The 26,327-nt window shown below is 38.3% G+C and overlaps 1 protein-coding gene across 3 annotated transcripts in view; it reads left to right on the top strand.

Moving 5' to 3' along the window:
* Nucleotides 1-26,327, top strand: part of LOC127656303 (transcription factor HIVEP3-like) — an 84,364-nt gene that overhangs the window by 40,988 nt on the left and 17,049 nt on the right. The window contains exon 1 of one of the 3 annotated variants that reach the window (XM_052144560.1): nt 21,161-21,456. The exons of the other annotated variants lie outside the window; for them this stretch is intronic. The gene's annotated coding sequence lies outside the window, so the exon portion shown is untranslated. Of the gene's footprint in view, nt 1-21,160; nt 21,457-26,327 lie in introns of those variants that run through there. 3 annotated transcript variants of the gene reach the window in all.

Below are 26,327 nucleotides of genomic sequence, written 5' to 3' on the forward strand. Positions count from 1 at the left end.
TGTAGTTTTACTTTTGGCAGTAGACGAGTATGTCTACCTATGCTTGATGAATTACATTTTCTGTTAATGACTCTACACCGAACAATATTGTTATTTTGTGATCAGCACTTAGTCAACTTTAGATTTAGTCTTATGATTACCAGATCTTTCGAGTCAGACTTGTACATAGTTTTGTTATAGACACTGTGTTAGAGGTACAACTCTACACTATTGATGCTCAATGCTTTGGAGACCTACATTCCTGCAGAGTTAAGTTCAAACTCATAGTCCCTTTATTAGCTGGTCCAGATGGGCTTGATTATAGTTGGAAGTTCACTCTGATAAAGATAGATCTCTAAGAGTTTGGAAGGTAGATCTTAATGAACAATGTTGAGCACCCCTGCTCTAAACCCAGTTTTCAAGGAGGAGTATCTTGTTCCCGTATTTTCTTCTTGTGTTGGTATTGGGTGACACATCGATTCGGGGATCACAGATGAAAAAACAATGACAGAGCGCAAAATCAATATTTAACAGCAGCTCATCCAGACACTTATATGCAGTCCCCTCTCCACAAACTCCTAGTCAGAGCAAGAGGGAAGATGAGATCCTAGGGGTTTTGTTTGAGAGCTGCTGGAAGTGTTGGAAGTGAGCTCAGATTTCCTCTAAACAGATTTGTATGAGTTGATGACAGCTGCCGGAGTGTGGTGCCAATCCCCCTGACAAATGTCATGTGACCCCTGCCTCAATTACTTCGACCAACCTCTTCTTACTGACAAATGTGGCATTGTGTGGAAATGTAGGCTATAGTTTCCTGAAGACCTTATTTTAGATTTTGGTTGTATGGTTGCCCTGATGAAAAAAAAACTCTTACCCCCAGCATTTTTCACATGCTGCTTCGAAGTGGTTATTGCTGGTTTGGTGCTGGTCCAGCTGGTTGACCAGCATAGCCATGTTTTTCACTAGCATAAAATGGATCCAAACAAAGCGTCCAAAATGCAACGTATGGTCTTTTCCATTGTAAATTGAGAGTTTCTGCTTGCTTGACAATATACAGTAATAATGTTTAGATGTGAATGTCTGTTAAGTTAATCCCCTTTGGTTCCTGACAGCTTTTATTTCTGTCTCCACAAACCACAGCAATCTGTCTTCAAATCCACTCTCTAACAGGTTGCTTCTTTGCTTCTTGTTGGGTGTGTGACCACATCCCAGGAGTTCATCTTGACCCGATTTCAGACCACCAATGAGCCCTGCTCACTCCTCTGGCACACTTCTGCCTTTTTAGTGTATGAAATCTGGGCCAGTGATTTCAGATAAAGATCTTGCGTTAAGCGAGGCGAGGAGCAAAGGATGGCTTTCTTGGAAGAACCACAACATTTTCTTGTTCCCAGACTTTGCGAATTCAACAAGAGAGAAACATGATTGTTTCAAGGAATGCAAGAAACTCTTACATCAATTGAAGGTCGCTTTTGCACTGATGTTCCCGGCCAAATTGAGAATAGATACTAAGGATGGCAAAATATTTGCATGCCCACAGCAAGCGATGTCCTTTATAAAGTCAATGGAACAAGCAAGTCATGGTGTGCTTCTCAAGTTGCAGTCGAGTGAGCCTGACTCACTAAACATTCACATCAACATATTGGGATTCCTAGATCTCAGTTTTATAGGTATTTACAACTGTGCTATATGTTCTGTGCTATTTTTGGTAGTAGCATACACCCCCTAAAGTGGCAGATACTCTGGAAATTGTGATTACTGCTTTTGGAAAAGGTCACGAGGCATCAGCGTATTACTCCCTGCTAATTCAGAGTCTGGTGGGTGAGGCAGAGCTTTATCTTCTATCAAGAGATTATGGGAGAAAGATTTCAACTTGGTATCGGAGGAGGGAGTGTGGGTTAGGATTCTAAAAAATGTCAAATCTGCATCTAGAGATGCAAGGGTGCATCTTATGCAATTCAAGATTTTACATTGATTTTATTTGTATAGGATTGGTCTTAAGCACACATACACCTCCTGGTGATGCCAATCGTAGGATGGAGACATGTTTTTTGGTGTTGTGTTGAGATCCAGGAATTCTGGTTGAAGGTTCAGAGTTTTGTGTGTGACGTGTTGGGCACTCGGGTTTCGTTTTGCCCCAGACTCTGTGTTTTGGGCGATGGGGTGGTCATCAATTTGGGGAATAGACACATAATTGGATTCTGACCATTGTGATGATAGCCAGGCAGATTATTTTGAGGGGTTGGAGGTCAGCTGGAGTGCTTCATTTCAGGAGTGGTGCACGGAGATAGGGAGGGTGGTGGCTTTTGAGGAGGTGTCATTTGGAAGATGGGTAACTTGGATTTGTTTGTTGGGAAATGGGGCAAATTTTTGGAGGGCTCTCTGGGTGGGGCGGTAAAGTTTTAAATGTGTATGATTATTTATATATATATATATGTGTGCACTTGTTTGCTTTTTTATTTGTGTATATACTCATGTGTGACCACAGGGATATTTGTTGGGGGTCAGGGCGTGGTTGTGGATTGGGAGAGATGTTTGTCGGGTTTAAATGTTGATTGTATGTATATATGTTTTTTCTTTATTATTGTAAGAATTAATAAAAAAAATTTATTACAAAGACAAGAAAAAAAAAAGACCTCCAGCCTCATACCACATAGGGTTAATACTGCCATATCTTATCACATATTTATTTATTTTTTTGGTCTTTTAAAGTTCTATGTAGCCTTTAGCTGAAAATATGATAGTAAACTGCCTTTCTGCCTAAGTCAATATTCTCACTAATCTTTTTTCATTAGAACTTTATTTTGTATTATTATTTTTATTTGCAAATGATGTGGTTCTGGAGAACATTTTTTTTTTTTTTTTTTTTTTTTTATCTTGTGCAAACGTAGCAAAATCTATGTGTTTTCAAACAACAGTGTATTATTGTGTACGTGTCCTCAGCAGTGTTCATTTGTTATACTGTTTTTTTGTTTTTTTGTCAGTTTTAGTTTTGTTACAAAAGTTTCCTTCAAGTTTAGTCAATAGTTCATAAAATTATATTTATTTATTTTAGACCGTTTAAATCTTGACTAATATGACATATAATTTTAGCCAATGAAAATAACACATTTTAATTGATGATAATGTGCAAAATAATAAAACTGCATATCAAAACTTAACAGATCAAAGTTTAATCAAATATTCTAACATATAGAAAATGTATAAACATTTAAGTATCAAACATATAAAAGATCAAATTAGCCTGTTTGTAAAGTGGTTCATTTTGCTGATATTCAGCTCCTTCTGTTAATGCAGATAAAGTGTGAAATACCCAACATGCTGGATTATTGGTTTTACATCTTGAATTAGTTATTTCTATATGTTCCTTCTAAAAACACACATTTATATAGATGCTTCTCCATCTGATTGTGCACTGTTGATATTTAGAGTTATTATTTTTGCTAAAATTGTTTAATTATCGGCATAATGCGATATTTCTTCGTGTCATTTTGTTTCGTCTTCGTTGATAAAATAAGGGTTCTGTCAGAATCCGAGTCCTGGAAAGCCTGGAATTTTGTAATGCAATTTTCCAGTTATGTACATTCTCTACTCATCTGCTGTCATCGCGGCTTTACTCAGAAATAGTTTATGTACCCCGAGGTGGTAACGACGTGATGCGGCCTTTACATCTCGCAATTTAAATGGGTTTTTTTTTCACAGCAGTCTGAATTTCATATATTTGAAATAAAGAAAAGAAAAATGTTTAATGCAAAATTAATCAAATTAAAATCACAATATGTCTAACCGAAAAAGGCTGCTATTTAATTTAATAAATAAATACAGTATACTGTATAATCTGCATGTGCTGCTCCCATCAAAATGAATGTGTGAAGCCAGCAGCTCATACACTAAAAACACTACATCATGATCATCACAGATTGAAAAATGGTATTAATACAAATGATTCATTAGATTAGACACCGCATAAAATGTCCTCGAAAATTGTGCCCTGAAAAAAGTGGGAACACTAAAAATTTAAAAAAACTTTTGTCAATGAACATTTTTGTCAGCTTCAATGAAGAGATTAACACTCTGCGTCTGGCAGTATTCTATTATGGATCCTCGTAAGTAACTGATTTGAAATGCTCTGAAAAGGCAGAAACTTTGCTTGCCAAAGATAGCGCAAATCACAATACAAGTCACAATGCATTCTAGTATTAACTTGGCTTCATAGGATACATGCAATGCTGCCTTAGAATTTGGCCAAAGGTATTTTAAAGGGCAGCATATTTAAGATAACTTCCTTTTGAAATAGCCTTCGTGTTGGGAGCATGCCTATGAAACTGTATGTTAAAATACATCCTCCATATGCAGTTGGTTTCCAGACAGTATACAGCTGTTAACTCTGGTATGGTCCCCACAGACTTTCTTTTAGAATAATGACCTAGAGTTACTCTGAACTATGAAATATTGACATAACTCACTCTTGCCACCATTATGGATTGATTTGCCTAAAGGAGAAAAATTTTAAATGGTCATGTTCATCATGTTTTCATTTTAAATTGAAGTATTAGCTTCTTGTGGTACCATGAATGAGGTTTGATTTAGTAAATCTCTGTGCATACCACAAACCCCTGGGGTGTTTTTCGTACCACTGCCGTACACTACTTGACAAATATCTCTTTAAATGATATTTGTCTGCCTGTGTGTGTTCATATGCCAGCTGTAAGCTCCTTACAGAGGGCTATAGTGTAGATAAGGCACAGTGAAACCCCTGTGTGCTGCTCTCGTGCTCTCTCTCTCTCCCTCAGCAGGTTCTTATAGTGAGCCAGGAGCCTTGAGCGAGAGAAGATATAGGCCCCTACTGTCAGGGGAGAGTACTGGGGACTACTTGCATCCAGGAACACAAACCACAGAAAGCAAAGTCACCCATTCCGGCAAAAAAGGAATAGTTTACCCAAAACTAAAATTTCTTTCAAAATTTAGTCACACTCATGACATTCTAAACCAGTTACTTTCTTCTGTGGAGCACAAAAGGAGAAAACAAACCTGCAAAGGATTTCTATGCAATTACAATGAATGGGTACAGACTGTTTTTAACTGCTGCAATGGGATCTCAAAAACAAATATTTCTCAAAACCAGTCTGAATGATTTGTTGACTAATCGTATTGATCCAGTTCATTAAAAAGATCTGACTCAACAAAATGATTTGCTCATAATCAAACATTATTTCTTCTCTAGTGTTCATGCCATGGAGCACTAGGGCAAATGTCAAGATTTACAGTTAATAACATTTTGACTCTGTTCCTCACAAAATTATCAACAGTAACGCTTCTGAAACACGTATAACACAAAAGTAGTTATTTGGATTACTTTTACGATACTTCTTTTTTTTGTGTATTTTTTCAAGCTTTAATCACCAGTCGTCATTCTTTGTAATTGTACGGAACAAAAATTAGCAGTACATTCTTCAAAATGTCTATTTTAGTGTTCCATGGAAAGTTGGAGTGACATCCAGGGTGAGTAAATAGCAGAATTTACATTTTGGGTGAACTATCCAAGTGTATCTGTCTGTGTCCCACAAGATGACAAGGAACACCCACTACACAACATGGCCACATAAAGTAATGCCCTTTTGGATCACATAGCCATTTTATTGGCTGAAAGAAATTTTCAAATCAAATGCAACCACTGTATGATTCATGTTGTTTTAACTAGTGGTCAACTGATATATCGGCAAGGCCGATATTAAAAATGTTTTCATTTTCGGCATTGGTTGATACATTTTCCTGTTTGCCGATTTGTTTCTTAAAGCTGCAAGGGAACCAAGAATGGCCTACTTGCATGAGAAGCATCTGAGGTATGTAAATGGCAAATCACAGTTAGTTTTTTTGTTATGTGCCATCCTGTTACGACAATAATAGACCAGTATGCAACAGTCTCATTCAAACGGTCACATATAAGAGCCGCGATAGATGTGTTTAAGCTCGTTGTGTTAAAGTGCTCACGTGTTTCATACTACCTCTCTCTCCTCAAGTTCCCTGTAACTTTGAACTGTCTTGTCTACTGATAAAAACTCAGTAAAACTAATATCATGTACCATCTGCAAATATGCATATGTCTTGTTTAAACTCAAACCTCATGAAAATCCAGCCATTTCTTAACGTTGAGCACTCTAATAATATATTTCTTTGAAGCGGATGTTCTATCAGCCAGAATCAAAACTTCATCAGGATCAAAAATTCCTCCGATTTACAAATCATGATGGTCAGTCAATGACAATCTAAGCAGGCAATTCAGGCCGGATCCACATTGCGTATGCACAAATTCAAAGTAAAAGCACTTAATGTGCGCTATAAATAAATATCATATTCACTGTGCTCTCTATGTACAATTGGTTTGATATGGTCTTTTGTGACAATACGATTACTAATGCCATCCATGCGGATACCATCCATGGTTGCTGGACTACTGTGTATAGTGTTATGTCCTTCTTCCTAATATATTAACAATTTCTTGGGGGCCTGGGTAGCTTGGCGATTAAAGATGCTGACTACCATCCCTGGAGTCACAAGTTCGAATCCAGGGCATGCTTAGTGACTCCAGCCAGGTCTTCTAAGCAATCAAATCCTCCCGGTTGCTAGGGAGGGTAGAGTCACATGGTCACATCCTCATGGTTGCTATAACGTGGTTCTCGCTCTTGGTGGGGTGTGTGGTGAGTTGTGCGGTGAGTTGTGCGCAGATGCTGCAGAGTAGCGTGAAGCCTCCACATGCGCTGTATCTCCGCGGTAACTCGCTCAACAAGCCACGTGATAAGATGCATGGATTGACAGTCTCAGATGCTGAGGCGACTGAGATTTGTCCTCCATCACCCAGACTGAGGCAAGTCACTACGCCACCATGAGGACTTAGAGCGCATAAGGAATTGGGCATTCCAAATTGGGTAGAATAGGGGAGGAAAAATAATTATTTGTGTGCAAATAAGTTAAAACAGTTTGATGACCAAACAGAAATCAAAAGAAACTGCTATCCACCATTTCAAATACAATATTATTTTTTTAACAAAGTTAACATTTTGTGTGAAATTTAGTAAATATAGTGCTTTAAATAAGAATTTATTATTATAATTTTTTTTAGAAATGTTGTGTTTGTTAGTTACTATATTAAATTATTTGATATATCAGTGTTGTATCTGCCACCTTGCTCTCTGGCCATTAAAAGCCCATAATTTTAATGATATGTCACATAACGTATTATTAAACCGAAGATATAATTGGTGAAATTGAACCTTTCTCTGTTTAGTTTTTTCCAGTTAGCTCACAAGCTAATCAGTTAACCATTTAGCCTAGCATATTTTTCTCCTTTTCATTTTCATCACGTTTCTCCTCACTGTCACCACCTAGTAAAACAGCAATTTGAGAGTATTCAATAGAACTTTTACGCTCTGGTATATTTAATAATTTTGCAAAATAGCATTTTTTAATCTTTGTTGATAGGGTAAGATTTAGGGGTAGGAATAGGTGTAGGGTTTCTACAGAACTCCAAATAAACACAACAAACTCAGTGCATGAATGTGACATCCAACTGTTTCAAGACTTCAGCATTTTGTTGGATATTTGAAGGGGACGTATCTTGTAGTGGGCATGCCTTGTTGTACTTTTGCAGAATGCAGAAAGGCCCTTCTCGAACTCTTTAATGTATATCTCTGAGAGACAGCTAACTGTGAATTTAAGCCTAATTTCATTCAGACCATTTAAATAATAGAACCAACAAGTTACAGACTCTCAACCACCGTGGCCTTATTGAAAACTTATTAAGCGTTTCCAATGGGCAGATGAGTGTTTTCCCTCCATTTAACTTGTTTATGTCTGTGGTTCTCCCTTCTCTCGCAGGCAGTCGTTTCTTGAGTGTGAATGTGCAGTTTATTTGCAGGGAGTCATTTTGGGCTGAACTGAAGTGATCGTGTACTCTGCATCTTGCAGTTGGACTGCACTGCACTGATGTCTGCCAACAGTAATTTAATGTATGACTGGCTGCACTGTCCCTAATATTATTGCCATGCGTGATTTATTGTGTCTTAGCTGAGTCCCCCACTAGAGTCCTGAGCGGCGCTTAACGAGAGATGAAGAACAGATGGTGCGCAAACTGTAGATGTCTGCTGATTAGGTGAGCTTTATAAGATGCTATCTGCTGTCTTGCAGCCAGTGTTTATGTGTGTTTGATAAACAGACACACACATACACACATAGATGGCCCTCTAGGAATGATAGCCTATTGGAGGATAAACTCAGACTGTGCATGATGTGAGCTAGACAAACAGCTCTGCAGTCATACACAAAACGTGCATACTTGCATTAAGGTTTAGAGAGAGAGTGACTTTGTAATACAAACTTGTTTTAAACTTGCACCACCACATACAGTGGACACAAAAAGGATTTGGTTGCTTAGGCCACACTTAAAGGTATAGTTTACACAAAAATTACAATTCTGCCATAATTTACTTTCCCTCGTATTTAAGAATGTATGATGTGTTTGTGTCCATACAATGTAAGTCAATGGGGTCCAAAGCTTTCAAGCTTAAAAAAGGGCATAAAAGCAGCATAAAATGCACATCCCTTAGCAGTGAATGTTTTTCTTAACACATGGTTGGAGAAGTTTTATGAAGTTTCTTCTGCAAGGCTTGCTACTTCAGTTTAAATCTGTTTTTTATTCTTCCAAATCATTCTTTCTTATTTGTCAATGCTTTAGTTGTGTTTACATTGACAGTACAAGTCAAATTTCTTCTCAGAATGTAGACATGGTCGAGTTATGTCTTTACTATGGTGGATGAAAGGAAGGCTGATTCTCTGACATATTTGAAAGGACCTTTGGTGACCGATGGCCAATACGTAAAACTAAGAAGGCACTATGGCGTTCACAGCTGAAAAAAAATCAGATATTGCTGGATACAGGTCCATTTTAAATCATAATTATTTTCATATTTTTTTTACCAATTGCAAGTGTGTCACCAGTTTTGTTCTTTTTGACTTTATGCCCTCTGTTTCATTAATGTCACTTCCTGCCTCTGTGACCACTTCCTGGTCTTGTCGGTCATGTCTCAGCAAGTTAAAGTCATTGCTGAGGAGTGTGTAGAAGAGTGTGTGTTGTGGTTTCCCTGTGCTATGAGTCTTGTTACCCACGCAATGACGGGCGAAACTTGTCTGCTCCGAAATGAGTGGGTGGCTTCTAAAAGTGTGACTTCCTCCTCCTATTTTTAGCACTTGTGTTCTCTTACCATGACATGTCACGCTCATTTCTCTCTCTCTCGCTCTCTCTCTCTCTCTCTCTCTCTCTCTCTCTCTCTCTCTCTCTCTCTCTCTCTCTTCTTTGTTGCTCCCTTTTCTTTTTCATCAGCCAAGTAACTTGAGATTCTGATTGTTGCTATGACAGCTGGAAGTTTCTGTTAGAATGGGTTTCATATTGCACCTTAAATTTCACAAACATTACAATTCTTAAGTTGTTTTATTTATACTGCACTCTTTATTTTCAAGTCTTCTGTTCTTACATTTCTCTACAACTTTTGTCTTTCACAATGAGAGCTTCTCTAGGCCCTAATAATGAAATTGGAATCAGGAAAACATTTGTTTTTCGCTGAATAACACTTTCACTGAAGGATCAATGTGAACTTCAAAAACAGACTTAAGCTTTAGTATATGATATATCATGAATCTACTTTGTCAGGGTTGTAGGAACAATATGAAGGTATATGCCAGAGGGTGGTGGAAGCCTTGAATTTAAGATACATCTTCTTAAGGTAAAAGTTAATTTCTTGGTGGGGGTGATTGTGAAACTGGTCCATTCTGCCCTTGAGCAAAGTGCTTAAAGGAATAGTCAAGTCTAGTCATTTTTATTTGTATAGCGCTCTTCAAAACACACCGTTTCAAAGCAGCTTTACAGAAAAATATGCTGTAACAGAAAATGAAGCTGTAATGTATGTAATGTCGTAAGAGTCATCATTGTGCGGTCTGATGAAACCGTGATTGTAGTTTATGCGCGTGTGTATGTACACTCACCTAAAGGATTATTAGGAACACCTGTTCAATTTCTCATTAATGCAATTATCTAATCAACCAATCACATGGCAGTTGCTTCAATGCATTTAGGGGTGTGGTCCTGGTCAAGACAATCTCCTGAACTCCAAACTGAATGTCGGAATGGGAAGAAAGGTGATTTAAGCAATTTTGAGCGTGGCATGGTTGTTGGTGCCAGACGGGCCGGTCTGAGTATTTCACAATCTGCTCAGTTACTGGGATTTTCACGCACAACCATTTCTAAGGTTTACAAAGAATGGTGTGAAAAGGGAAATACATCCAGTATGTGGCAGTCCTGTGGGCGAAAATGCCTTGTTGATGCTAGAAGTCAGAGGAGAATGGGCCGACTGATTCAAGCTGATAGAAGAGCAACTTTGCCTGAAATAACCACTCGTTACAACCGAGGTATGCAGCAAAGCATTTGTGAAGCCACAACACGCACAACCTTGAGGCGGATGGGCTACAACAGCAGAAGACCCCACCGGGTACCACTCATCTCCACTACAAATAGGAAAAAGAGGCTACAATTTGCAAGAGCTCACCAAAATTGGACAGTTGAAGACTGGAAAAATGTTGCCTGGTCTGATGAGTCTCGATTTCTGTTGAGACATTCAGATGGTAGAGTCAGAATTTGGCGTAAACAGAATGCAAACATGGATCCATCATGCCTTGTTACCACTGTGCAGGCTGGTGGTGGTGGTGTAATGGTGTGGGGATGTTTTCTTGGCACACTTTAGGCCCCTTAGTGCCAATTGGGCATCGTTTAAATGCCACGGCCTACCTGAGCATTGTTTCTGACCATGTCCATCCCTTTATGGCCACCATGTACCCATCCTCTGATGGCTACTTCCAGCAGGATAATGCACCATGTCACAAAGCTCGAATCATTTCAAATTGGTTTCTTGAACATGACAATGAGTTCACTGTACTAAAATGGCCCCCACAGTCACCAGATCTCAACCCAATAGAGCATCTTTGGGATGTGGTGGAACGGGAGCTTGGTGCCCTGGATGTGCAACCCACAAATCTCCATCAACTGCAAGATGCTATCCTATCAATATGGGCCAACATTTCTAAAGAATGCTTTCAGCACCTTGTTGAATCAATGCCACGTAGAATTAAGGCAGTTCTGAAGGTGAAAGGGGGTCAAACACAATATTAGTATGGTGTTCCTAATAATCCTTTAGGTGAGTGTATATACTGTATGTGTATATATACGATTTTGTTTGTAGTACAGCACTTTTTGTACTACTGTCTCCTTAAGATGAATCCCTATTAAAATTACTATTATAATTTTATATGTTTTTTCAGAACTTTTTTAACTACTTCAAAGAGTTCTCTTCAAAAAATCCTCCATGTGCAGCAATGACAGCTTTGCAGATCCTTGGTATTCTAGCTGTCAGTTTATCTAGATTCTCAGGTTACATATCACCCCACACTTCCTGTAGCACTTGCCATAGATGTGACTCTCTCGTCGGGCACTTCTCATGCACCTTACAGTCTAGCTGATCCCACAAAATCTCAATGGGGTTAAGATCCATAACACTATTTTCCAATTATCTGTTGTCCAATGTCTGGGTTTCTTTGCCCACTCTAACCTTTTCTTTTTCTGTTTCAAAAGTGTTTTTTCTTTGCAATTCTTCCCATAAGGCCTACACTCCTGACTCTTCTCTTTACTGTTGTACATGAAACTGGCATTGTGTGTGTAAAATTCAATGAAGCTGTCAGCTGAGGACATGTGAGGCGTCTATTTCTCGAACTAGAGACTTTAATGTACTTATCCTCTTGTTTAGTTGTGCATTTGGCCTTCCACATCTCTTTCTGTCCTTGTTTGAGCCAGTTGTCCTTTGTCTTTGACAACTGTAGTGAACACCTTTGTATGAAATTGGCAATTTAATGAAGTTTCATTTTCAAATTAAATTCAAGCACTGAATAGACTTCATTCCTCAAAACAATGATTGACTGATGAGTTTCTAGAGAAAACTGTTTCTTTTCTTTTTTTTGACCTAATATTGACCTTAAGACATGCCCATCTATTGCATACTGTGGCAACTCAAAAACAAACACAAAGACAATATTAAGCTTGATTTAATAAACCAAATAGATTTCAACTGTGTTTGATATAATTGCAAGTGATTTTCTAGTCCCAAATTAGCAATTTAGCCTGATTACTCAAGGATAAGGTGTTGGAGTGATGGGTGCTGGAAATGGGGCCTGTCTAGGTTTGATCAAAAATTACTTTTTTCAAATAGTGGTGGTGCTGTTTTTTACATCAGTAATGTCCTGACTATACTTTGTGATCAGCTGAATGCCACTTTGGTGAATTAAAGTAACAATTTCCTTCCAAAACAGCAAAATCTGTACAATATTCCAAACTTTTGGCCACCAGTGTATATAAATTTATTAAAAAGAAAAAAACTGAAATATCACATTCACATAAGTATTCAGACTATGACTTAAAATTTAGCTCAGGTGCGTCTAATTTCTCTGGATCAACTTTGAGATGTTTCTAAACTTTTATGGGAGTTCAACTGTGGCAAATTCAATTGATTGGACATGATTTGAAAGGCACACACACACACACCTGTCTATATAAGGTCTCACAGCTGAAAATGTATATCAGAGCAAAAACCAAGCCATGAGGTCAAAGGAACTCCCTGCAGAGCTCAGAGACATGATTGTGCCAAGGCACAGATCTGAGGAAGACTACAAAAATTTTCTTTGGCTGCATTGCAGGTTTGCAAGAGCACAGTGGCCTCCATAATTCTTAAATTGAAGAAGTTTTACAACAACCAAGACTTTTCACAGAGCTGACCGCTTGGCCATACTGAGCATTCAAGGGAGAAGGGCCTTGGTAAGAGAGGTGACCAAGAACCCGATGGTCACTCTGGTTGAGCTCCAGAGATCATGTGTGGAGATGAGATAAATTTGCAGAAGGACATGCATCATGTCTGGAGGAAACCAGACACAGCTTATCATCTGCGCAATTTCATCCCAATGGTGAAGCACGGTGGTGGTAGCAGTTTCTGGTTCCAGTGGACCTGACAATACAATAACCATAAGTTGATGGATAAATTAGGTGTATGTATGGCTGCAGAGATGAGTTTATAGTCTAGACTTGAATTGAGAGAGTGTGTCTAAATCCCAAACAATGCTGGGAAGATTATTCCATAATTTAGGAGCCAAATAAGAAATGTATCACTTTGGATAAAAATGGTCTCCCAAATGTCAACAGGTCTTTCATCCCCAATAAACAAGGAGCTTGAGAGAGAAATAGCTGAACTGGCTCTTTTGGTTTGCTACATTATTTTAGTTCTGTATCAAATTTAAGAATGACATCCTCAAATACACCTGTTGTCTATTTACCCCAACACTTGAAATCCCTGTGCAAATATTTTCACCAGAGATCAATTTTTACCTTTTTATAGGTCCTCATTTTGTGGGCAGAAGTACAAAATAAATGTCATCTGTCTGCAAAGTCCAAGACAGCTAATTTGGTCTAAATTACTGTCCAGATTGGGCCAAAGCAACATAAATGTGCCTGATAACATTTGATAAGTATACATTGCATCGCATTGCACCATACAAGTATGTATAAATGTAAATTGAGGTAACAAGTTTACCCATGCAACCTTAAAGCTGACATGTCATTTCTTTTTTCTTAATATCCAGAGTCAAGTATAAATAAACCATTGTAACACTGTGGCTCTGTGACTATCAAAAGATTCCTCTGTTTTGTAAATGTTGCTCATTTAGACCAACACAGCAGTTTTATCTGGCTGTGAGTTACTCACGGTTATATACTTTTCGTGTGTGATTGTTTTATAATTAAAGATTGCTATTTTTGAATTCCAGTCTCCCCCACCTTCAACCACCTCCCCTTTGGATAGAGACTAGGTGGTGACAGGAGAAGAAAATGGCCTCCTGTATCTCTAAAAAGGCTATAAAAAACAAACCGTCATCACTCCCACTGCAGATGAACAGTAATAGAAGTGAGAGGTTAGCTGAGGAGGCTGAAAACATTTGCCATACCTGGCATTTTCAGTCAAAAAATATTGACTGAAAAAAACTCCTTAAATAAGTTTGAAAAAACTCCTTAAATGAGTGAGAAATGAAAGGATTTTAAATGAGTGGCACCTTGAGACTCTTAACACATTCCAATGTGGAGCAATTGCCCTCTCTCAGCCCTTGGGTAAGGCTGTTGTCTCCTTTTCTGCAATGACTTGCCCATAGACCTTACCTCTGTACACAGCTGCTTCAGTGCCTGCACCAAATTAGTAGAGAAGACTTATTGGCCACTTACTGCAGCTATATAGGATTTTTACTCTTCTGAGTGCTACTGCTGCTTCCAAGTTCACTAAGTTTGGGAGTCGTAATTTCGATATAAGTGTGCATTCAGGTGATTTTGGTCTGGGGGAAAAATGGACACATTAGACATACAATTCCATATTCTTTCTTTTTTACTCACTAACAAAGACATTAAGCTTTTTAGTGCTAGTAATGTTTTAACTAATAGGGAGATGTCACCCTGGATGTCTGGATTTGTGGCAGGGTTTTGTTTACATTTTAGTTCACCTGGAGGAAATACAACACCTATTGTTTCAACAGCCACACAAAGTTACTAATAATTATGTATTGGAGAATTGGCACATCAAAGCTGACAAAATGTAGCTCCTACTGAGTTTGATAATCTGAAATTTCCTGTTAGGTTTAGAGATTGGACAGTTGTGGACTTTGCTGATACTAATTAGGGATGTTCATTATTAAGTACATTTGTAGTCAAGTACTCTAACCCACAAAAATTAGTAATCGATTACTTGTTGTTTTTAACATACATTTTTATTTACAAGTATGATACATACGTGAAATTTACAGTAAATTTTGTTTAACCCTCAGAGCCCGACGGCATCGTCCACGACATCACACGGCACCTCCGATAAATATTTATATAATTTGATGAAAGTTTTATCGATTTTCTTACCGTTTTTTCCAGCAGAAAGCTAACGAGCTAGCCATCACGGGGGTGTCTTTGGTGTCTTTATAGCCTTTACAGAAGGTTTTCTATCCAGCCCGGAACTTGTGCCTCTTTTCGGAGTTTTTCAGCAATAAATCCAAACACTTACATCCAAGATTTATCCACGTGATGTCCATAATTTATCAATTCTCCATCATTTTTGCCGCTAGCTCGATGATAGCTGCCATTTTGGATATCACATGATGCTTTGCGTGAGGTTGTTGACCAATGACAGGCTGATCCGTCTTCCACGTTGGTGTGCGTCAATTTCCGTTTTATTTTTTCATTTGTCTTTATGGTCCCATAACTTATTTTACATTCAGGTGACATCAATGCAACACAAATATGCTGAAAGTCCAATTTGTCTTGAAAAAAAAGAGGTGTGTCAATTGTCTGTGCACAACAGGGTTGATGTTTTACAAGCTTTTTTAGTAAATAAAACCAGACGGAAAATGAATTGTAAAAATGCCCTTAGGTCTTAAAGGGTTAATCACAAACGTTACCAAGAACATATATGTGTGCGTGCGTGCGTGCGTGCGTGCGTGCGTGCGTGCGTGCGTGCGTGCGTGCGTGCGTGCGATGAAGCCGTAAGTCCGGTAAAGTGATTTGATGCCTGTGTTGGTATAACAAGGAGCAAGGGCTGTCAAATAAATATTTGAATTAGTTTAACAGAAAGCATGTGTCTCAAGATGCTTGTGGCAGGGCGGAGGGCGGGGCCGGATTGTGATTATACACACCTGCTAATTAAGCCTCCAAGAGGGATAAAGGCCGATGGCAGACGATGGTGCGATGAGAGAGAGATTATTTACATTGTCAAGCCGGTTCTCGCCTCCTCCTTTCCATTGACCTGATTACACTGCTTTTTAAAGTTCTTTTTAATTAGACGCAGCATCTATACACAGCGTTCTTGCATGAGACACTAAATAAACAAAAAACAAAGCGAAACAAAGACATTTGTCTAGCACGCGTTTACAAAGAAATATAAATGGATGGTTGCAAAAGTGAAGCGTTGCAAAAGTGAAGCGTTCGTGTGAACAACCCCTTGCAGTAGGTGCAGGTACATGGCGTCTTGCTCTTTTAAAAACGTTTCTCAGATTAGGTTTTTTTTAAATGCTTTGTCAGGAAAAATTTTCAACTTGGAAATGTGTGTCTCGAGATGCTCTCGTTTGGTACCAGTCTGTTGTGTTCCGTCTGTTTGAAAAGCCCCTGGCCTGTGCTCAGAGTTTGAGCCGCTTCACCACCGAGTTCAGCCAAATACCTCTGCTGTCTGGGAATATGGCTACCCTACATACAACTGTAATTAATAAAAAAACAATGTGGTATTTCGTTGTTATTATAGCTTGTGTCTGGGGTAGTATACTGTGGCATCAGTGCAAGTGTAACACCATGAGAACTGACTATTGAAGCGTTCCCCCATTTTACTTTTGACTTATCATTTGAGAATATGGACCGACTAAAACGTTTATTTATTTCATGCACATTAGTTGAAAATGAACAAATTAAAATGTAAAACATTTTCTTTTTTAACAGCCAGGAATGTTCTTTGCAATACTATAACGTTGCTGTATGGTTTATGTATTTATTGCATCCTACTGTGGACTAAGGAAACAATGTCAGTTTAAGAATCAGCTGACAATATAATTAAAATATTATTAAAATTTTGCAAATATTTAAGGTACAATTTTTTTTTTTTTCTCTGCTCAATTGACGGCCATACAAGGCGCCGTTAATTTGCAGAATGCAGGCTTCTGGTGGGAACGTAGCTCTGCAGTAGCGATTGTAGGTAAACTGTAGCAGAGCCAGCGGTTGTTATGTATGCCAGCATCAGAGCCTTGAACTTGATACGTGCAGCAAACGGCAGTCAGTTTAGAGACACAAGGAGGGGTGAAACATGTGCTCTCTTGGGTTCATTGAAGACCAGACGTGCTGCTGCATTCTGGATCATTTGCGGAGACCTAATTGCGCATGCAGGAAGAGCGTGCTAAGAAAACATTACAGTAATCCAGTCAAGATATGACACGAGAGTGAACAAGGCATTGTGTGGCATGTTCAGAGAGGAAGGGTTTTATTTTCCTGATGTTGTAAAGTGTAAATCTACATGATCTGGCTTTTTTTTTTACGTGATCAGTGAAATTTAATTGGTTGACGATGGTTACCCTTACATTTCTGACCGTTTTGGAAGGTGTTATTGTAGATGAACCCAGCTGAACGGTGTTATTGTTGTCAAAAGCAGATTTGGTTTGAAAGACGAGGAGTTAAATTTTTTCTAGGTTGAGATGCAGGTGGTATTCCTTCATCCAGGTCGAGATGTCTGCCAAACAGGCAGAGGTTCGATCAGTCACCGTTGGGCTGTTGGGTTGGAAAGACAAGTATAGCTGTGTGTCATCGGCATAGCAGTGGTTAGAGATCCCAGGTGCTTGAATAATGTGTCCCAGTGATGTAATGTATATAGAGAAGAGAATTGGTCCAAGCACTGAGCCCTGAGGTGCCCCAGCAAGTAGCTGATGTGACTTGGACACCTCAACCCTCCAGGCTATCTTGAAACACCTACCTGAGAGATAGGACTTGAACCAGCCAAGCACAGTTCCTGTGATGCCCAGAGTAGAGAGAGTGAACAGGAGGATCTGCTGGTTGAATGTTTCAAAGGCTGCAGAAACGTAGGTCCAGCAGAATACCTATCTGCAGGAAGAATAGCACAAATTTCTGCTATTGGTGTACATTTTTGACGACAACTAAAAGCTACTATCAGCGCTGATATGTCGGTCGAATTTAGTTTAGTTGCAATGCCACTCCCTCAATTTCTTGCAATACAAGGTGTTGGGAAATAAACAAGTTTGCCTTTTCTCTCTTGGTCATGTTTATACTGAAGCCTCATCTTTGAAAAGCCTTGGGGTAATACGGTTGCCTGGAAATGCTCTAGTTTTTAGAAAGAACATCCACATCTCTTAATACATGGTTTATTTATGTAATCTCTTTTAGCTTTTCAGAATTCCAGGTATCTTTGTGCTATTTATGTTTCAATCTGTCATCAGCAGCCTGGATCTTATTCTAATTGATGCTGCTGCTTTTTTATGTTAATTTGTGTTGTCTTTCAAGGTACAGGGCTCTCTTCACATTGCACGACCATGGAGATCTTGCCATAACAAGACAATCCGTCATTGCTCTGTTCTACAGCAATCTCCCTGTTGATCAGATTTACAGAGACTCTGTTGTCCCCAACTATTGTTGGAAAAACAGAAGACAAAGGGATGACAGAAGTGTTAGTTACCCTCCCAGAGGGCTACAGTATGGGCAATGCCTGGCCACAGTCCCCCTCCCACCCTTAAACAGGCTGACCATCATCACAAAGATCACATTCAGTCATACACAATACGCACACTGCCTCAGGGCCAGAACTCTGCTCTGCTCCACATGATGCTGAAGGTCACACAATTATTTGGGATGATTGATAAAACCAAGAGTTGTAAAAAGAATGAGTAGAAGGGTGAAGTAAAGGAGCAATAGAAAGGTTAAAGCTCAGAGAGGACTTTTCAGTGACTGATGAAGATGAAAGTTGTACTTAACAAGGGAAGAATAATATTAAGCAGTTAAGGACGTGCATAGGTATGGACAAAGGGAGGAGTGCTAAATGTTCAAGACTCTTGGGCATCAGAATACTACTGTCATTCTGTTTTCTTGCTTGAAACATTAGTTCCATGTTTCTAACAAGGAGGTAACCAATCATTTAAAGGGATAGTTCACCCAAAATGGAGATGTTTTGAAGTATATTGATGATTTTTTTTTTCCCATACAATGAAATTGAATGGGGATTGAGGCTGTCCCCATCACCTTTTGTGTTCCATGAAGGAAAGTGTCAAATGGCTTTGGAACAACATAAGGGTGAGTAGATAATGATAGAATTTGTATTTTTATATGAACTATCCCTTTAAGATTGGGGGTAACAAATGTAACATTTGAAGAATCTGTCATTGGACAAACCAGTATTGATCGACCATTACTCGACTTGAACATTGGAACACTGATCCCACAATGGCCTGGTTTCTTACACATATTTGTATCATAAAAATGAACTCATCATAAGCAACATATGTATCGCTATACATATCGTGAGGTGGTTGGCAATACCCAACCATAGTTCCAACTCTGCAGAATATTTGGAGAGTATTCTAATTCTGACTTTGTTAGTTTGTGAAACAAGCAACTAACTTTCTTTTATGTACAGTAGGCTAGATTTAACTGACAGATTAGATTTTATCAAGCCTAAGTAGAAGGTGCTGGAAAGATTTAGAAAACACAAATTTAAGAGCTTATATAAAAGCTTCACATTTACAGGAAAATATCAAGGATTCAAAAAAAGAATAGAAAAGAAGCTCAAGTCACCCAGGATTCTCTGTGCTTGTGTCTTCCATTCATTGGGAAAGCCCCATTCAGTCTGTTTGTTCATCAGCTCGCTATGCAGAGTCACAGCCCACTGTTTGTGTAGCAAGAACATTTGCAAGCCTCAGCCTAGAATCTGGAGAAATTTCCTAGAACTCTTACCTCCATTCACACAGAGGAGCTCTTGTGATACATTCCATGTATGCATGTGAGTGTCAACTAGGGCTTAATTGATTTGAATAAATATGTTAAGAATGTTTTTGGTTTGAAAAAGTAAATATTTGGGAGCTTGATAGTGGTTGTCTGTCTGTGGTGGTGAAACTTAGAATCAAATGTACAGCATTGCAAATCCATCTTTCATCAAATCCTGATTCATGATCTCATTATTACTCCCTATAAGGCTTCCACATGTTTATATATGTACACTATACTATGTGGCTAAATGTATGTGAACATATGATTGTAAAAACATTTAATTTCAAAACCATTGACATTAAAAGGGAGTTGCACCTTGGGAGCAGGTATGCATATCTTACACTTTACAAAAAAGACACTTAAGTCAAGAAGTCTTACAGGTTTTTTGCAACTGGGCCTGGGATTTTCCTAACAGCTTCCACTCTAATGGGAAAGCTTTCAACTAGATGTTGGAACATGGCAGTGGGATTTGCTCCCATTTAGACACCAGAGCATTAGTTGGCTCGTTGTTGGTAATCCAATTAATCTCAGAGGTGTTCAGAGTTCTGCAGAGATCTTCCACACCAGACTCCATAAATCATTTCTTTATGGATCTTCCTTTGTTGTTATTGTATTTTTAATAATTAGTTCCACTCATTTTCAGGTCCCTTAATTTATTATCCTCACACTTTTTTGTATGTGTCAGATGCCTGCATGCATATGTTGCCACACATACATTCACATAGTAATTTATGTGCTTGTATAGTTGGGAGCCCTATCCAATCAGTGTTACAGCCTGCTCCTCATGATGTCAACATTCAAATATGGAGCTGTTCTTTTCATTGAAACAACAGGAGTTATGACGGCCAGTTTGAGGTGACCTGAAAGTTATGCAGTGAACGTGAGCCTATAAATTCCCATCAGGGAAAAACATCACATGAACCACAATTGATCAGTTAAACAGATTTCATCTGTCATTCAAAGGGATAGATCACCACAAAATTACAATTCCATTATCGTTTACTCACCTTTGTGTAGTTCCAAACCCAGATGACTTTATTCTGTGGAACACAAAAAGAGAACATTTTACCATGCTCTTTTCCATTGAATTACAATAAACATTAAGGCTTTTAAGTTTCAAAAAAGTGAATCAGTGAATATTGACTTAAATTTCAGACTCTTCTTCTCACAAAGCTATCATATGTCTTCAGAAGATTTGGAATATAGTACATAAGTCATAAGCACAACTTTTATGATACTTTAGTGGAACTTTTTTATCCGTGTAAGCTTCAGTCCCTTAATTGCATGGAAAAGAGAATGGAAAACACTCCAAAATCTTTGCTTTTGTGTTCCATGCAAGAAAGTCAGTCATATGTATTTGGAACAAAATGGTTGAGTAAATAATTACAGAATTGTCCTTTAATTGGGGGGGGTAATAAGCCACTTTGTTAACAATGTGTTCTGGCTCTATTAGCTTATGATCACAACAATAAGGTTGCCTTTTATTCAATCACTGTGACCATGTTCATTCATACTCCCTTTTCTCCTCCTCATACTCTGCATGTCTCTCACACCCACTCGTTTTCTTACTCCTTGTCTTGCTTACCCTTTCTCTCCCCCTCCCATCTCTCTCTGTCTCTTTCTCTCCCCCCCTTACTCACTTCACTGAAGTACACCCACTCAATCACAAACATTCATATCCGCTGTGTCATTTGGTGACTCTCATTCATGCTTTGGTGCTGTGAGGTGGCAGAACCAGGTAACAGACGGCGCTGCCTCCTGCCTTTTCGTACCGTATGCTCTGTTCTATTTGGAGAACGGACACTAACCTGGAATTACTATACATGAGGAGATCAGCTTTCAGAGTGAGTATTTGGCCGTTTTTGTTAATTATGTGGTTAGGTTCTACTGTCAGCACATTTATTAAATGGTGTTGCTTTTCAGATGTGTTGCAAAGGATTGATTCTGTGTGTGTGTGTGTGTGTGTGTGTGTGTGTGTGTGTGTGTGTGTGTGTGCGTGCGCGTGCAAGTGTGTGCATGCGTGCTCACACAAGAACAAGGTAAATACCCTTTGTTCAAATAAAATTTTGTACACAGTGCCTGATGGTCATTCACCAATGGCTTCATGAGGCGCATTACTAGATTTTGAGTTGTCATTCTGTAAACTAATTTGTCTCGCATGTAATTGGTTCTACAGCTCATAATATTGTTTTTCCTATTTATATCAAATGGTTATCCGTAGATGTATTCATGAAAAACTTGTTAATTCATTGTTTAGATTCTAAGAACCTGCTGAGTTAAAATACCTGTAAGTCCATATGATTTTTTTTTATATAGCGAAACACTGTGTTTCTTTAACTTTGTTACTGTCAGATCTGATGAGCATGGCCCCTTTTCTTTGTCTGAGGTGCTTATACACCATTGCTGTGCCCGAATCTTTGAAAATACTATCTTTGCAGGAAGTATACATGGTATAAGAAGGCATCAGGACACATTGGAATACAATGTTTGCATCACATCCTGTTAACTAAGATGCCTTCATCAGGTTATTTGGGTTGTTTTAGTGTGGTGATTGGGTGAAATTTTTTTTTAAAGTAAATTCATTTATGAATGTAAATTTGATCAACTTGTGTCCCCATTTTTAATGAGAAATTAGCATTGTAGCCATTAAATATTCACTTGGTTATGTCTAAAGCTCACTTCAGTGTTTTCTAGGCCATTAGACATGATATTATGGTGTCTTGGAAGGCTGTCTGAAACCAGTTCCCATAGAAGGTACCTTAATTTAAAAGTGCTGTCTGTGTAGCCACTGAGTCCATTGACTGACTGGGCGGCAAGGCAGCTTCCTTTTGCTTTCGGACATAGCCCATGTCTTAAAGAATCTCTCAATCAGGATGTGAAGATGTGAAGTGCAGGTAAAGTACACTTCTGAAAAGCCACGAAAGGCTTTCTCATTAACGCTGCTTTGTTTTTGGAAGGTTAAATGCTAGAAGAGACTTGAGAAGAGGCAGTAATGAATGAATAAAGCTCAGAAATTCTGCCGAAGTATGACTAATCATATCAGCAGCTGTGTGGGCCGGCCCTGTGCTTGTACTGCAGAGCATCTGATTCACCATTACTCCCTGTTAGAGGCACTGCTTGATTCACTTCCTCGTGTGGGTGGATTTTTTTTTTCTATTGGCCCTGTGCTCTAAAAAGCCACAGGTGAGGTGATTGACGGGCCCGGAAGCACTGTGTTGTGGGCGGTTTGGAAGAGGGAGCCGTTCCACTTGTTTTTCTGTGAATGTAAATGAATGAAACTCACACAGCTCATCTTTCTCATTCTTTGTCTCTGGTTACTATGGAAGCCCTGAGCTGGCCATATTTAGCTGGAGTGAATGTAGGCTAAATGCTTGGGTATACTCTTTTTCTGAGTTTTGAATCAAATTGCACCCAATAGACCGTGTTGCCTTTCAAAGTATAATCTTTTGACTGCAAGTGAAAACAAAAGCGTTTGACGCATGGGCACTACAACTGCTTTATGATACTCTTTTATTATAGTCAACGACAGACAGCGAGGTGAACAGACGAGGACTGTCCGAGTGTCGAGAAAATTTGGGCCACACATGGACAACTGAAGCATACTTTGGCCTTAAAGGGATAGTTCACCCAAAAATTTAGTCTTATGGATTACTTTTATGCTGCCTTTATGTGATTTGTGTAGCTTTAAAGTTCTGGCCACCATTCGCTTGCAATGTATGAACCAACAGAGATATTCTACTAAAAATCTTTGTTTGTTTTCAGCAGAAAAACAAAAGTCATGCACATCTGGGATGGCATGAGGGTGATTAAATAATTTTCATTTTTGGGTGAACTATCCCTTTAAGTGTTGTGGGCCACATTTGAAGAAGGTAGAGTGGGGTTCAAAGGTTTGTGTCAAAACTGGAAATATGGAATTCAAAATTTGTTTTAAACATTGAAATGAACAAATTTTTAAGATGTTGACGAATTTAAAACAAAGAGAAATAATGATGACATAAAACGAATATGCTATATCAGCATTGTGCACAAGGGAACTTAGCAAATTAGCAAATTTGTGATATTAACCATGTTAATTCCTGTGTATGAAAGGTCAGCTTTTCTTTCATCTATCAAAGCACAAAAGATGTTCTTTCAGAACATTCCAAACCATGCAACAGATCATCAGGTTTGGCGCAAACTTGTATTGTCCATTTCAGCTTGAAATCAAATATCAAATTGTTATGTTGATAATCTAATTTGTAATGAAAATAACCAATAAATTACTAAAATAAAGGATATTCATCACTGTTCAAGTATTTTAAGATCTATCCAGTCTAAAACTGTGAGAGCATTAATTTTCCATTGAAAATAATAGGAAACAGAAAAAACAGATCCAGCATTAGGTTGCTTTCTTTTTTTGTCTGTGATACGCATACCTGCTCCCAAATAAGCACCTTGGGCTGCTGAAACTGAAGAACTGTTGACCTGATTTGCTCTTGTGCTTTTTAATCCAAGCAAACACATAAAGACTGCTCTGCCTTCACGAGTCTGTCTGCCAGCATCTGAAGGTTTGCGGTGCTTTACGAGTTGTCTTTCTCTGTTCTAAACAGTTAAGCTTGAGATACATGGGGATATTAGCCAAGATGAGTGTAGCCCCAAGTTTATATGGTCTTTTTCCATCCCTGACACTTAAAATCAACCTCTGTCTGTTCAGTTTTTCTAGTTTTATATCTCTCCATCCCTGAGAAAGGATTCTGTTTAGCATTAATGGGTCATATCACGATGATTTCATTGTAATATAAAGACATATCTTACTAAACTTAAAACTTTCCAAAAAGTCTAAATCATTTATTAAAACGAAGTTGCAAAAATATGTTGTTCTGAAATCCTCTGAAATTCTGGCATCAGAAATCTGAAACATTAACATATGACATGCCCACATTCACGTCAACCATAGCTGGGTTTCCATCCAGATGTTTCACATTTTTAAAGCGCATTTCTAAAGATTTGACTGAAGAAAATGCAGATCATTGCGTCTTTCCATCCACTACGTCATGCACATTTTTAGTATTGGAACAATTGTACACGTTTTGTTGAATGCTGCCAGGAGACACCGCAGAATGAGTATAATATCTCATATATTGAGGGCTGCTGAGCCCATACGTATACCTGGGAGTGCCCGCACTCAAAACATTTATGGCAGATTGTAAGGGCACACTTCAATGACCAGCCAAGGTTTGACCTTTGTTGGGCCAGTCAAATTAATCTTTCACAAACCCAGAACAAGTGCACAAATGGTGAAAACATAATTTTCACATCATTCATTTGTGAATAAACTGATTCAGTCACAATTTAAAATTTGCATAAAATAGTTTGAAACTGATTGGTTTGCATACATTTTTAAAAGCAAATAATGTTCATCTGATATTCGTGTTTATCTCTCTGTAAATATACTGCTGTCTGTGGCTTAAAGCTGTACAAAACTTTAAATTGCAAGCAACTTGTGTAATAACACTTTGCGTGAGTTGTGTTTTAATTTAACATTTGTAACTGAAATATTATTTCTTTGATGAAGATAAACAACACTCGCATTTATATATTTTGAATTAATGAATTAATTTTAAACTTATAGCACTTTTATGACACTACACTCAAAGCGTTTTTACATTGGGAACAGAGGACTCTCCTCAACCGCCACCACCAGTTTAGTATATTTTAATATGACTATTGAATATTTTTTTATCTACAATTATTTTAATACAGTTATCAATTTAAGAGGTGGAATTCTTGATATGGCTGATACAAGTTCTATTGAAGACTTTCCTGTAGCTCAACTGGTAGAGTATGGCACTAGCAATGCCAAGATCTTGGGTTTGATCCCCAGGTAACACACACAGATAAAATGTATACCTTGAATGCACTGTAAGTTGCTTTGGTTAAAAGCATCTGCCAAATGGATAAATGCAATAAACAACTTGAGATGATTATACATAACTACCTTGTTGTAACTTGTACCTATATTGGCTTTAAACAGTCTTTAAACCAACGTTTAAACAGACCATCTGCCAACAGGACAATGGAAATGGAAAACCTGTGCATTTATGCAAGTGGGGTAAAGGAAATGAGAAAACAGGGGCACATACACCCACTTGGGAAATCTTGAAACTACACCAATTTTTTTTTTAATTCTCAGATGTCAATAACATTTGTAAACATGTAGTAACTTCACTGGAAAACATAAATACATCACAATCGATATACACATGAGAAATGTTTGTTTAATTATAGCATGATATGATAATATAGAAGATTCAACAACCCTACCAGTCATCATATCCAAGCATTATAGCAAGTAAACAAATTTGTCTAACAGCTATCAAATAAACATCCATCCAGACTGCTGCGATGTTGTCCTGGACTGTGCGACTGACAGAACAGCATAGTTTCTTCCCGGACTTTATTTTTTGTGTTTACAGACATGATATAAAGATGCAAGGAAGAATGACAATAGCCTGCGATTTTGCGCCACATCCGACCAGACAGTTCAAAATTATTTTTTTAGACTTACTGTACCGTAGTAAGGCAAGGACATTGTTTGGAACACATATTTTTTTTAACAAAAATCTTTCGTACTGCAGCTTTAAGCTTTTGTTTACAAGAGTTATATATTGATATGACGGATATATTGACAAGTGCAATTATTTGGATGATAATTTAAGCACATTGTGCGATAACC

This window comes from Xyrauchen texanus, chromosome 15, assembly GCF_025860055.1.
Source record: "Xyrauchen texanus isolate HMW12.3.18 chromosome 15, RBS_HiC_50CHRs, whole genome shotgun sequence".
In the NCBI taxonomy this organism is placed as follows: Eukaryota; Metazoa; Chordata; class Actinopteri; order Cypriniformes; family Catostomidae; genus Xyrauchen; species Xyrauchen texanus.